General features: G+C 34.2%; 1 pseudogene across 2 annotated transcripts; it reads left to right on the top strand.

Annotated features, from left to right (window-relative positions):
* The first annotated feature begins 3,267 nt into the window (after positions 1–3,267).
* LOC149552351 (pentatricopeptide repeat-containing protein At3g16610 pseudogene) lies at positions 3,268–7,883 on the top strand (annotated as a pseudogene). Of its 2 annotated transcripts, none has more exons than XR_016352905.1 (2): positions 3,268–3,441; positions 3,633–7,883. The product of XR_016352905.1 is annotated as a pentatricopeptide repeat-containing protein At3g16610 pseudogene, transcript variant X2 (transcript). The 2 variants fall into 2 exon arrangements; XR_016352904.1 differs by lacking the exon at positions 3,268–3,441 and having other exon boundaries at positions 3,448–7,366; positions 7,458–7,883.
* The last annotated feature ends 6,402 nt before the right edge of the window (positions 7,884–14,285 follow it).

The raw sequence follows: 14,285 nt of genomic DNA, 5'->3' as shown, positions 1-14,285 counted from the left end.
AGGAGTTGGAAGGTATGGAGAATTTAATTCATGTGGTGAAAGCTGCTTGGGGAACAACAGTGGGTTGTTATGTGGAGGAAAAACAAATGAAGTTGGGTCCATGTTGGGCTCGGAGGGACCTTTCAAATTTGCAGCTGTTAGATGAGCTTAAATTAGGGTTGGAAGGTATTTTTAACAAAAGGCAAATTATTTTAAGTAATAAGGAGGATAGGGTAGTTTGGTGTGCTTCCAAGAGTGGACGGTACTCTGCCAAATTGGGCTATCAACTTAGTGGAAATGTGGTAACTCCTAAGGGATGGCCGCACAAATTGTGTTGGAATAAATTATGTATGCCTAAGGCAAGAGCTTTTGCTTGGTTGGCGTTACATGATAGGATTCTCACTGATGATAGAAGGTTTAAGTATGGTTTTGTTGGTCCGTCTTGATGTGCTCTTTGTTTGAAGGTAATGAAATCTATGAATCACCTTTTAGCCCAATGTGATGTCGCTCAATAGTGTTGGATGCGGTTGAAGATGCATTTATGTTGGTCTACTCCTCTACCAAAATTGGTAAAAGGCATCTTCCGATGCTGGCCAGTGGATTTTAAAAAATCTTTTTACTCAAATATTTGGTTTGTAAGCCCAACTCTAGTTATATGGGAGATTTCAAAGGAGAGGAATCGGTGTATTTTTTAGGATAAAATGGAAGGTGCGGAGAGTGTTTGGAATAGAATTCATCGTGCTATTGAAGAATGTATGAATGCCAATGGGGTACTTCAACATCCCAAGAGATGTTTCAATTACTGGGACAATAAAGTGCAAAATTTTTGGACAGGGATTAGAATTAAATGGGCTAATGATGGTGATTTGGATAGGAATATGAAAATTGATAGGAAAGAAATTAGATGGCATTTGCCTAAAAAGGATTGGGTTAACGTCAACTTTGATGGTGTGTCAAAAGAGAATAAAGGTGTTTCGGGTGCAGGGGTTGTGGCTAGGAATGATAGAGGAGAAATTATTGGATTTGTAGCAAAAAGGTTGCCGAATGAAACTAATAATGTGGCTAAGATTGAGGCTGCAAAGCTGGCAGTCTTATTAGCCAAAAAACTTGATGTCACACACCTTCATTTGGAAGAGGATTCAAAATTGGTGGTCATTGCTATTGGTAGAGGATTGATGCAAACATGATTTTATCAGAATATGATTCTTATGATTAGAGAGACGTTGGGTATCTTTGTAGATTTTAAAGTTAGCCACATGTATAGGAAAGGAAATGTGGAAGCGAACAAGCTAGCGAATTGGGCCACAACTTTCTCCCACATCAATTCAATTGAAGTAGAAGATCTATGTATGATGGGACTAGTTTTTCGAGGTGACGGCGGAGCGTAGAGTTTTTATGAGTGTAAGTCTATATTGATGATTGGTAGATTTGTGTGGAGTTGATAGCTGGGGGTGTGTAAGGTGCGGTTAGGAGAATTTAAATTGGATTATTAGTTTATTTCAGTGGCCGTATTATTTTAAGCGGCGGCAGCTTTAAAGAAGTGCATATGTTTTGAAGATTTTGCATGTGGCAATCTAATTGTTTTCTTAGTTATTGCCAGAGATTGAATTGAAAGTGATGGCAGTTATTAAGAAGTGAATATGTTTGGACAATCTCGCATGTGTGGGGAGTGCTTTATAGGCAGTTTGCAAGGTGGATTTATACATAATGTGGTTCAGTTGAATTGGAGCTCTGGTTTTTTGCAGGAAAGGAAGATCATGTTTATAATGGAGGCCTCCTTTGTGCTGGATTCAAACAAGGAGATGAAGGCTTTTAAAGGGCCGATTAGCAGGGAAAGGATGAAGGGTCTATTGAAGATCAAAACAGATACAATGGTAGAAGTAGTGTTCGGCGTGGTAGGCACCTAGTTCCAGGAACGAGCGATAAAGTGGCAATCAAATTTGGATGTCATTGCAATGGTGGTCACGTGGGGGTTAGAGTTGAACAATCCAATCGAGGAAGTGGGATATGTGGTAAGAGCTCTATTTGCGGAAGATATGCTGGGAGGCTTAGATTTCATTCTTGATTGGTTTGTACTGGGGATTGGTTCAGACTTTGGTGAATGTTTTGAGGATGAAGATGAAGACACACGCTATGGTTATGTTCCCTTCTTGTGATGGAAAGCACAGGCTAATAAACCTTCCCTATACAAAGCAGCAAAAGATGCATGGAGGAAGATGTGGGAGGAGCTTAATAGGGTGGATGGTGGGATGGCTTAACTGGCGAATGAATTGGCCAACTTCCCTTGCCGAAGGCGCAGTCCTCAAGGTCGGTAGGTTGCCTCGGATATGCAAGGTTAATTTCTTCTCAAATGGATGATGATAGTAGTTCTGGAACGATAGTAGGGGACGACATTTATAGTTTTTGTGATAGTAAGCTATGTATGTATTAAATCTGGGGTAAGATATAAGTAGGAATTTAGGTGTGAAAAAAAAAGGGGAGGTTTTTGTATGAATGACTGCGGAATGTATTGCATTTGAATTGGCAGTCGGGTGGGTATTATTAGTAGATGGGGTTTTTGGGGAATTATGTTTTTTGAGGAGATACAAAAGATTGTATGTAATTGTTCCTTTTATATTAATATATTATACCATTACCGATCAAAATAATAATAATAATAATTATTACAATATACAGAATTTATATTTAGTATATATAGAATTTATATCTAATAAATACAGACCTTACTATTGACGTAAGTATTGCACCTCCTTGTGTTCCAAGAGCTAGGTAGTATACAGCTATCAGTCACTCATTTTTCGCACGCCTCCTAGCGTGGTCCGGATACCAAAATTATGATAAGGAAATTTCCCTGATTTGAAATTTCCTATTGAACTTATGGAGAAGCTCAAGTTAAAAAAGAAAAGAATAGGATTTGGTTATCTCCTGCAATCACCTCTAGAGCTCGTTTGGTGAGCGGAATAAGAATACGTATTCTGGAATACATATTCCAAAAATTTTGAATTCTTTGTTTGGATGCACCAAAACGGGATTGGAATATGAAGCAAAAATGGAATACGTATTCCATTTTTGGCCCAAAAATGAGTTTTTGCAATTCCACCAAAATAGTTGTTATTGGAATACTTATTCCTACTCCATTTTATTTTATTTTAGGAAACATAAATTTTCGAATCCGCGAATTCCCATCAAATATTCGCTGAACCAAATAGAGAACAGTAATACGTTCTATTCAGAATACGTATTCCTATTCCGCTCACCAAACGGGCCCCTATAGAACTTGGATCATAATGAAACATCCATTAGTGAGTTCAATACGAAGAAATTCAGTCTGTAAACATAGTCCGATTGGTTCAGGATCACCATTCTACATGTTTTCTTTAATTGTATGTGCCAATTGATGACGCAGAAGTGGGTTGCCGGCCTTGAGATGCCTATGGGGTTTTAGCTGTATTTTTATCAGAGGTGGGTTTCTTTTAATCTTGCTTGAAAGTCATCTTCACTACAATAGATCATCACGCAATTTTACGGGAAAATGATTTTAATCTTTGACCTTGACAGTGAATATGAACATGTTAAAATGTATAATTCATATAAAAACTCGTAGCGCCGGTACATTCCAGTCCAAAACTTATGCGACTGCTTTTGTATTGCAGAGGTGTAGCGACATGAAACCAGTAACCCGCCTCCAACCTCACATTGTTACCAATGGGCTTAATCACCATGTGTTTCTTGTTACCAAACTAGTGAGCATGTTTGTATTCTACAGAGGTTTCCAAAAAGCCCAGTTTGACGAAATTCCCCAACCAAATGTTGATGTTCGTTTATGGAATGCCATGATTAGAGATAATGCGAGGAGTAAGCGAGGGCAGGAAGCCATTGCTGTTTATCATGAAATGCGAATGCAAGTTAATCCCAACAAACAGACTTTTGTATTTGTTCTTGAGGCATGTAATCTGCAAGAGGGAAAGTGCATCCATTCTCACATCCTCAGCTATGGTATGCAGCGAGATGTTTTCGTAGCCACTGCTCTTGTGGGCATGTATGCCAAATGTGGCGCAATTCAGATTGCATGCCAAGTGTTCGACAGAATTTCTCTAAAAGAAAGAGATGTAATTGCGTGGAATGCTATGGTTACAGCATATGCAATGCATGGGGACGTGGATGAGATGTGGACTCTTGTTAGGTTCATGCCCAATCCCACCTCCATCACCATCATCACTTTACTTTCTGCGTTTGCGGGTGCGGGTTTTCTGAAACAGGGCAAGCTTATTCATGGGTATGTTATTAGAGTTGGATTTCATACAGAGGTTTCCGTTATGAATGCTCTGATAGACATGTACGCTAAATTAGGCTTTATACAGACTGCTCTCCGGGTGTTTGATGCACTCCCGGAGAAAGAAAAAGATGTGGTGTCGTGGAGCTCGATGATTGCTGGATTAGCCCAAATTGGGCAGCCGAGAGAAGCCTTGACTCTGTTTTTCCGGATGCGGCAATCAACTATACAACCCAACCGTGTCACTGTACTCAATATTCTCCCAGCCTGTGCTGCTTTGGGAACACTGCAACACATCCATTGTTATATTAGAAAACATGGATTGAAATTAGATGATGGTTCTCTAAGTAGTGCACTTGTAACTATGTATGCCAAGTGTGGGCGAATAGATCTTGCTTGGAAATTTTTTGATACGTTATCGAAAAGAGAACCAGTAACATGGAATGCCATGATTGCAGGATTTACACAGAACGGGTATGTCCATGAGTCGTTGAATCTTTTTCATCAAATGCAACTGACTGGTGCGAAACCTGATGTGATTACTCTGCTCGGTATACTCCCAGCGTGTTCCCTACAACAAGGTAAGTGTATCCACGGCCACTCAATCCGAAGAGGATTTTTTTCACTTACATGTGTGTGCAATGCTGTTATGGACATGTACATTAAACGCGGTTGTCTAGAGAATGCACGCCATCTATTTAACCAAATGTCTAAAAGAGATCTGGTATCATGGAACACTGTTATTTCTGGTTATGTTCAGAGCGGAGACTTGAATGAATTCTTGGCCCTCTTTCATAGATTGTCACCAGCAGGCATGATGCCAAATGTTGTTACACTTGTGAGTATTCTCCCAGTATGTGGAGATCTAAAAGCTCTAGTAGAAGGTAAGGGCATTCACTGTTACATAATTAAAAAGGGATTTGATGTAGATGTATGTGTGATGACAGCGCTTGTAGCTATGTTTGCAAAATGTGGGGATACAGAGACTGCTCACCAATTATTTGACAAGATATCTAGAAGAGATGTGGTGTCATGGAATGCGCTAATGTCTGGTTATGTCCAAAATGGACGTGCTGGTGATGCTTTGACACTCTTTCATCGACTTCAAGAGGAAAACATACAACCAAACTCGGCAACTATGGCAACTGTGCTCTCAGCGTGTGCTCACTTAGGAGCTCTACAATATGGCAAGTGGATCCATGCATACATAATACGAAGTGGACTTGAATTGCATGTTTCTGTGGGAACTGCTATCATAGACATGTATGGCAAATGTGGCTGTGTGGAGCTTTCATCTAAAGTGTTTGAAAAATTGTGCAATAGAGATGCAGCCTCATGGAATGCAATGATTGCTGTCTACGGGATGAATGGTTATGGGGAGAATGCCCTTGCTCTCTTTTCGCAGATGCAACTGGTAGGCCCAATGCCGAACTACATTACCTTTATTTGTGTTTTGTCTGCTTGTGTTCATTCTGGTCTTGTGAATGAAGGTTGGCAGTACTTTGATTGCATGAAGCATAAGTATTGTATCACTCCCAGGGTTGAACATTATGCATGCATGGTGGATCTTCTAGGCCGAGTCGGGCTTCTTAATGAAGCACACGAGTTCATCATAAACATGCCGTTAGAGCCTAGCATTAGTGTGTGGGGTACCTTGCTCTTTGCCTGCAGAATTCACTGCAATATTGAGCTTGGTGAACATGTGGCAAAGCTTCTCCTTGACTTAGATTCTCAGAATTCTGGAGCTTATTTATTGCTCTCAAGTATCTATTCCACAACTGGAAGATGGGATGATGCAACCAAGTTGAAAGCAATGATAAAAGAGAAGGGGTTGGTAAAGAGTCCTGGATGCAGCTGGATATTGAATAAGGGTATGGTACATTTATTCTTAGCAGGCGACACATATCATCAACATCAAAAAGAAATTCATGAGAATGTTGGAGAATCTAGCCTGTGATGTGAAGGAAGCTCATGTTGTACTTAATAATAATTGTTTTGAGTGTAAAGCTTCTGGAAATAGTTGTAAATGTCTAATTTGCATCAACATTTTGGATCATATTCCATGATTCCTCGTCAAGATGGACAGCAAATGTTTTACATGATGTGGATGTGAGACCAGGGATACTCCCTTTGCAACAATCGATTATGGCAAAAATAAAGCCATGGTACATTCCCCTCAAAAGGCCTGATGATATTGAAGAATCTCCATCGGTTAACTGTGCCATTACATCTTCATGATATTTTAAAAAGATCTATAATTGTAAGTGATGCAACTCATTTCCATCATTTCAAAGATGGGCTTCACACTTTTAGACGTTGTTACTGGTAAATGAAATGAGATCTACGAAGAATACTATGCAGTACTGGTTCCTGGAATACTAGTTACCCTGAATTACTGGTAGGGGGTGAGAAGCCATTTCTTCTCTGATACATTTGATGTATCAATTAGCTTCTGCGGCCAGGGCAGAAATCTTGGATGGCTAGTGCTCATGATAGACTGACACAAAATAGTACTGTAAGCTAAACTCATGATGCGTAATCGTAGACTTGCAGTAACTGGTTATAACTCCAGCATATGATGATAGATCCTGGAGGAGATGACATTGTTGTTCTGGACCAGTAATGTGTAGTTACTTCGTATGGTGGAGGACAGTGGAGCAGATAACACTGTCGTTTTGTATCACTAACAAGTAGCTTCTCCATATGATGCTGGACTCTAGAGCAGATAACCTCAGTGTTTTTTATCAGTAACGAGTAGCTTCTCATGTTATGGGACCTTGGCGTGATAATAATGTAGATATGTAATTTTCATGGTTCCAACCTCCCAACATAGATAGTAGCTTTAATTTGAGCTGCTACCTTTCCAATTCTGAGCCAATTGTACTGCTTAAAGAATCATAAAAGCTTTGTAGGCTACCCAGTATGCATCCTGATCTATTTATCATGCTTTTCCTTCGAGACTTCGATTATTGGGGTTGTACCAGATTCATGACTTCTGTTTAGCTACCTGCGAGTTCCTTCTTTTTGATGTTAGGTCAGAAGTACCTTGAGTCTTACTCCTATCCCAGCATGAAAGACAAACTGCAGTTTGCATTTGTGTTGATGCTTTGAAGGGTAAGATATGAACGGAGAAATTTTTGAGTTGGCGAATCAATTCTAAGATGCACATTGTTTAGGCATAATTTATTTGATGAAAATTTTTCAGGCACGAGGAGGAGAGGAGAAGCCAAGCAAGCAAACACATTCATCGACAACAAATCAACCACCAAGTTAGTGGGTAAAAATAATAATTGTTTGATAATACAAATCAACCACCAAGTTAGTGGGTAAAAAAAATAATTGTTTGATAATACTCCACTACTTGGAAGCCAAGCAAGCCAAAAAACATTCATCGACACCAAATCAACCATTATGTAAGTGGGCAAAGGAAATAATTGTTTGATGATAGTCCACTACTCTAAGCCTCTTATAGCAGGTCTGCATCAAAACCTTGATTTTGGGAGGCGAAATTTTGAGTGCAGCATGATGGCGACAGAATTGCTATGACCAATTCCCTTGGGTGCCACCACCAAAGGGGATTTTCATATTTCTTTTCAGAATGGAGAACTTCGATGGCAAAACCATCTTTTTATATTCTGGGTTGAGGATTTTAGTGTTTTTTTAATTACAATTTATTTTTCAATGAGTGGTGTCAACTCAAGTTGACTTCCATCCCCAACCCATATTTAAAAGCATATGAATATTGTTAGGTTATGCTCTAATGCAATTATGAAACGGAAGAGATGAATAGAAAGAAATGTTTTTGCTTGTTAAAAAAGTCATTTAACAAATAACAAAGAGATCGAATGTGCCATGAAATTCCTAGCCTTTGAGGCTTTAAATTGGACATGTTGATGATCAACCCCTTGAAAGCAATCTATATTGATGTCCTTACATATTGGGAGCTTTGTCCTCAAACCGTGCTTTGACTTTAAAAAGCACATTATATTGCCCATTCTAAACGTAGATGATTTAAAATTCATATGTGAGTAATGGGTGTACATCACCCAAAATATAACATGCACAAAAAATAGGGTTTATTTTGATACCAGATGAATATATCATAATTGTATTTTGCAGTTGTTATTTGTAACATTGCATTTTTATCACAATTTTTAATCAACTTTATACAATGTTGAACAATTGTCATTGTCAAGGCCAAATATGGTACGTAGAGAGCTTAAGCTACACTCAACCATTATTAGTTCCCGTCTTTGGAAGGAAACTAATGGAATCATTAGATTCCATAGTAGTTACATAAATCTAAAAATTTGAAGATATACTAATATTTGCAAAAGCTATATTAATTTGCATGTTTTTTCGAAATTGAAAAATACAATTTTTTGAAAATTGTATTGGCCCATGATAAAAAAAGGCAATGAAAAAATTTAATTTTCTTTAACAAAAATACAAATATTTTCTAACAACTCTATTAATGAATGCATTAATTACAATTTTATCTTTTCCACATTCGTGACAAATGGATTAACTTTTTTTTTAAAAACAATCATTTTTATCTTCCACCTCACAAATGAATGTCTAATCAATATTAATTATCCCTATCTATTTTCCTTTCCAAGTTCAAACAAGAGACGCATTGCATCAAAGTTCCTGTCAATAGTTAGGAAAGAAAGAAATCAAAGAGTAAAATATACGAAGAGAGAGTTAAAAGAGATATATTCGTCGTTAAAGTTAGAAAAGAAGGAAAATGGAGATTTATATATATGAAGACAGATTGAAAAGATAGATAATGATAATAGAGATTTATAGATAGAAATGAAGGATGCGAAGGATATGAAGAAATTTAAAAGAGAGAGAATGACGTGTTATTATAGGAACACTAAATAGAGATAGTTGGAAGAGAATTAAAAAAAAGATTAAAGATTATATTGTTTTAAGAATTTTTTTAATAGCAATTATAAATTGAGTTAAATCAATGAAGTATATGTTTCTACCTTTTCCAATATAAATTTAAATATTAAATTTTAAAAAATAAATTGTTAACTACTTGATCCAAACCAACAAAAAAGTTAATAAGTTTGAAGAACAATATCAGTTTTACAAATTTTAAAATGCAAAAAAGAATTAAAACAAGATTGGAAAAAATAGCTAGTTAAACATAGTGTGAAAAAAGTTAGCATTTTACAATTGACAAAAGTAAAGCACAATGTAAAACTAATAAATGTATTTAAAATAGAAAATATAAAACATTAAAAACTAAATTTGATTTTTTTTGTAACAAAATTTATAAATATTTTTAGTAAAAATTTATCAAATAATTATATTCTTAAAATATTTTTTTTGTTATTTATTAATTTAATTATAATTTAGAATTAAAAAATTAATTTTAAAATTATAATAAAATAATTTTAAGTTGTTGTGAAGAAAAAATTAAATAGTATATTTTAAAATAATATGATAATTAGTTTTTAAGGAAGATTTTAAATAAATTTAAACTCACAAGATGTTAAAAATTAATAGATTGATATATTTACAATCTTTGTAAGAAAAATGATTTAGTTATTAATGTTGATTAGACATGCATTTATGTCTTAGGTATTGAGGTGAAATATAAAATAATTACTTTTCGGAAATTCTAATCAATTTGTCACAATTGTGAAAAAGATAAAGCTATCATTAATGTATGACATCATTGTTGGAAAAATATGTGAATTTTTGTTAAGGAAAATTGATTTTTCTCCCTACCAAAAATAGTATGGACCAATAGAATGAGCACAAAATGTCATTTATAAAATAAGGAAAAATGAAAAAAATATATACACATTGTAAGTTGCATATAAACTTTTAAATTCTTTAATTTGATTGGTTAAGTTAATGTCATATTAGCACTAATATGAATGCTTAAGTATTCCTACCATGGGCAGGAACTAATATAGAGCTAAATGTTTTATATTTCTTATTTTAAATATATTTATTATTAGTTTTACATTGATGTTTATTTTTGTAGTTTGTAAAATGTTATTGGACTATTCTATTTTTGGCAATGAAAATCAATATTAATTATCACTGTCTATTTTTCTTACCAAGTTCAAATATAAATATTTTAATCAAATATAGATTTAAATGTTTTATATTTCTTATTTTAAATACATTTATTATTTAAGATAGTTTATGAAGAAGAAGTCATATGAATTTATAGAGTTAAATAATTTTTAAGTTGTATAATTTTGATATTTTAATCAAATATAGAGTTAAATGTTTTATATTTCTTATTTTAATTATATTTATTATTAATTTTATATTGATGTTAATTTTTATAATTTGCAAAATGTTATTTGTTTAAGTTTACACTATATTTTACTAGTTATCTTACCAAGTTCAAATATAGAGTTAAATATTTTTTATTTCTTATTTTATATATATTTCTTATTAGTTTTACATTGATGTTTATTTTTGACAATTGTAAAATGTTATTTTTTTAAAGTCTACACTATGTCTTGCTACTATTTTACAATTTTGCTCAATTTTTTTTATACCATTAATACTACCCCTCAAACTTACTACATATTTTGTTACTTTGATTTAAGTAATCAACAATTTTTAAAAATAATAATTAAGTAGCTAAAAAAGTTTATCGTCAACAAGTTTTTGCTAAAAATTGTAACTAATTTAATTTCCCCTTCATGCCATACTACTTTAGTCAACCATAAAAACATGAATGCAGGAACTTTGGCGCATACGCCCCTTGTTATAAAAACTTTTCCCATGAACTTGATGTTATGGAAATGGTGTATGGATGCAAAAGACATGGAGGGCAATGTAATAATATTGAGCATCTTGCACGAAAAAGTTAGACAAGGTAAGGGAAATTTGTAAAGTTGGGAAATTTAATTGTAAGAAAAATTAATTAGATATTTAGTATACCAAGATTATATACATAATATTATAATAACTAGCATACTCCAATTTCTTAATGGAGAACTAACTTATTATAAACATAATTTTGTTATATCTTTTATTGTGTGGATATGTGACCTCCCTAGGATGTCTGAAACCCTAAGCTTCTTTATAAATCTCACAACTTGATAATCAACATCAAGAATGCTAGATTGATTGATCGATTGATGTTTGACTAATGTGATGTAGTATTGACCAATTTTTTGATATGGATAGATATATCCTCACATTTGTGTTTTTCAAAAAGTGTACGAGGATATTAGTCAACCAAAGGAAAGAGCAAATCAAGACAATTGTAATCAATGAAAAACGATATACCTAACTTAAATTTATAGGGCAACTTATATGCATATAAGGTCAAGTTAAATGGTAGTGCTTATCAAAAGAGGTTTACAAAAGAACCAATTGAATGATATGGTCAATCAATTAAATTGAGCTTAGGCTCATTATTAGTAAAAGTTGCAAGTAGTTATATATAGTATTATGTACTAACTAATAGATTTGATCTTGAAGAAATAATGAAAAGGTGATTATATTTATAATGTCTTAACCCAAATAGGTATTTGGAGACATGCAAATTAGTGCTAATGGGAAGAAAGGAGATCCAACTAAAGCCTTGTCATAATCCATTATTTAATAATGTTATTAGGTGACACTTAAAGATTAGAATTCAATATGATTTTGACTCAAGTGTAACATTATTATCTTTTGGTTTTATCAATTAGAATAATGTTTTAAGGTTTTTATTGTGCGTGAGTTGAAAGAGTAATGATTTTGTTAAACTCAAAATTGATGTTTAAGGGGTTTTTTAAAGGGCTAAAAAAGCTCTTACTAAATGTGTTTTTATTGTGTTTGATACTATGGGTTAGGGGTCAAGCCCCCATCTTGTACTTTGATCAACTTATGACCCTTCTAAACTTGTAACTTTAAGGAATGATGAGTTTATAGTTTAGGAATTGGAGAACTAACTTGTACCTCTCTAACACCACTCCCCAAAGTATATTATGAACGTTGGGGTGAGAAACAAGGCTCACACATATGAGCCACCTGATAAGGTAGGGTAAGTGTACAAGTACACTTCAAACCTCTCCAAAAGTCTCACAAATGTGTGAGAACTTATGGAAGAGTGGCACGAGAGAAAGAATTAGAAGGTGACAAATGCCACCTCCCATTCAAGGGATTCATTTTGGGATCCCTACTTATCCTCCAATGAAGGAAGATTTTGAGGATGCTTTCTTTTGGGAGGTTTGTTTCACCTTTGATTCTTGAAAAGATTTAGGAGGAAGGGAATCATGGTTGAAATTCATGAAGGGTCAAGATGAGATAACATAGAGAGAATTGCATCTTAACAAATGATGAAGAAAAGATAAGTTCTTAGTTCCCTAGTTTCCTTTAGTTTGAATTTGCAGTAGCACTATTTGATAGTTCATGTTGAAGGTGAACAAAAAGATCAGGTAGTGTCCTATTTTTGAATGAGTGTCATTTCTTTATTGTGACATTAGGGTGGTATGTTTGTTGCATGATTTGAGTTCATTGTGCATTAAGTTGCGGTTCAAAGAACTTAGTAGTTGAGTTCTTTTCAATGACAAGGTTTATGTTGGTTCCTCTTGCTCAAGGGATTTCTAGAGCCTTTTATATCTTGATGATGTCATAATGGGGGAGGGGGGAACTTTAATTCTCCTATTGTCATATACTTTATATGGATTCTTGAGTATTGAAGGCTAATGATGCATTAGGAAATATGGTAGAAGTTTGAAACTTGGTCCCTTTGTATAAATCCTAAGATACCCCTATGTGGCTTGATAGAGTGAATAATGTGTTAAATCCCTTGTTGATTTACTAAAAAGTTAACTTTCACATTTCCTTGTATTTGTACCAATATAGGAAGAGTAAAATTAATTTTGTCTTATTTTAGAAGTCTATTAGTATGAAAATATATGTATTTTTGGGGATGGAAATAATAAATATAAATACCCATTCTTCATCAAGTAAAAGTTAATTAAGATCATGTCTGATAATAAATTGTACAACCTATTAGAAAGTAAAGTCCACCAAGATAACTAGGGGGTGGGTGAATCACTTATGTGTTTAAAGAAACTCTCAATATCTTTATTAATTTTAAAATACATAAAAAATAGATGTAAAAACCATAGAAAGATAACCATGCATAATAACACCAAATATGTTAACTAGGGAAACCCTTGATCAGAGGGAAAACTCTAGTGGGAATGGTGTCCACAAGATGATGTAATATAAAAGTTCCTTGTGAAAGGATAGACTCTATTAGGAGCCAATTAAATACAATCGATACATATAAATCCCTATTAGGAGGCTTTGAATCACTATTAGGAGATTCCAACCTTGCTAGAATTTGAAAAGAGGACAACTAAACCCAATGTTCAAATAGCCTTTGACTATCTTCGCTAAACAATCTTCAAGATAACATATCCAAGTTCTGAACTAACAACTTATTTTCCAATATAGTCCTTTGAAGCTCATAGTACATCCTCAACATCAATCTCTACTTTGATCTTAGCCAAATTTGCATTCAAGATTTACAAAACAAAATGATCTCATTGATCCAATGTCAAACTTACAACCAAGGAAACAATCTTTCCTTTATATCAAGTCCTAAAATAAGTATTGAGTTGACCTTGAGACTTTCCAAATTTAAAATGAATAATATAGGACCACAATAAGATATTACAATACACGTTACATTACAATTAACACTTCTCAAAATGATTTTATCAATAGTCGACTTGTTGGAAAACATACGCTGAATAGTCTTCACCAAAACTCACAAAATTGAGATTTGATTTCACCATCTTGAACATAGCATCTTGAACATGTCTCTGACCATCCTCTAATCGTATTGAATAAAATTCCATCTATGCTAAAAGTTCTAACCAATTTACCAATACCCACTTTCCAGAAACTCTTTATGAAAGTTACCTCTAGAAAATATCGTTGAACTATAACATGTCTTCACATCTCTTCCCATGCACATAACTATAGCATATGTACACATCACTGAATGTATTCCCAAGTGCATAGAACCCAACTCATTAACTGT

Source organism: Cupressus sempervirens, chromosome 6 (assembly GCF_028749045.1).
Source record: "Cupressus sempervirens isolate cs-2001-9-10 chromosome 6, ASM2874904v1, whole genome shotgun sequence".
Classification (NCBI taxonomy): domain Eukaryota; kingdom Viridiplantae; phylum Streptophyta; class Pinopsida; order Cupressales; family Cupressaceae; genus Cupressus; species Cupressus sempervirens.
The sequence above is the reverse complement of the archived record's forward strand: the minus strand, read 5'-3'. Positions and strand labels throughout refer to the sequence as shown.